Here is a 1116-nt window from a genome sequence, read left to right as displayed (position 1 = left end):
TATTTTATTAGAAATTATCCTGCACAATAAACTAAAAAAAGTGTGAACAGCAAGGAGTATCTTAATCATCTATTTACCAAAAGAGCCTGGCACAGTGCCTCTGAATAAACTATTCAATTAAGAAAAATGAATAATGAACAACCCCCACAATATTCATATCCTAGTCCCTGGAAGCTGCACATTATCTTATGTGACAAAAGGGACTTTGCAATATAAGATCAAGTTAAGAATCTGGAGATTGAGAGATTATTCTGGATTGTTCATAAAGGCATAACATTTAATCACCAGAGTTACTATAAGAGGACAAAAAGAGTTGGAGAAGATGATAAAGTGATTATAAAAGCAGAGATTTTAATGATGCATTGGAAGGAGAAAGGGGGAACAAGCCAGAGAACATGGGAGGTCATCAACACCTAAAAATACATGAGACATATATTATCCCTTCAGAACCTCTAGAAGAAACAAGCACTTATGATACTTTGTTTTAATCTAGTGAAACAAATTTCAGACTCCTGATCTCCAGAACAACAAAACTGTATTGTTTACAGAATTAGATTGTGTTTTTTAAGTTGCCAAGTTTTTGGCACTTTCCCACATTAATACTAGAAAAATAATAGAAATCTTGGTAATAGTATCAGGTGCTGCTGTAACAAATACCTTAAAACGTGGTTTTAGAATTTAGCAGTGGGAAGAGATGAGAAGAAATTTGAGGAGCGGGACAGAAAAATGCTACAATAAATTGAATCTACTGTTAGTAGAAAATATAGACTTTAAATTCTGAAGACTCTGGAGGAAGTGAGGGTAATGGTGGAGGAATGCCTATATCATCCTAGAGAATACTTAAATTGTCATAAACAGACTATTGGTTAAATAATGATTTTAAAGTATGCTGAGGAAAGTTTAATCATGCAGAACACAGTAAATAAAGACTATATTATCTTATAAAATGCTTAAGTGATCATAAATAGGAATGTTGGTAGAAATATAAACATTAAATATTTTCAGTGAAGGCTCTAGAAGAAGTGAAAATATTTTATTAGTGTTTGGAGTAAGAAGGGTCCTTGTTATACAGTGGAAGAAACTTAGCTGAATTGTGTTCTATATTTATATGGAAGT

The sequence above is a fragment of the Sciurus carolinensis genome, chromosome X, assembly GCF_902686445.1.
Source record: "Sciurus carolinensis chromosome X, mSciCar1.2, whole genome shotgun sequence".
NCBI classification, from domain to species: Eukaryota; Metazoa; Chordata; class Mammalia; order Rodentia; family Sciuridae; genus Sciurus; species Sciurus carolinensis.
The sequence above is the reverse complement of the archived record's forward strand: the minus strand, read 5'-3'. Positions refer to the sequence as shown.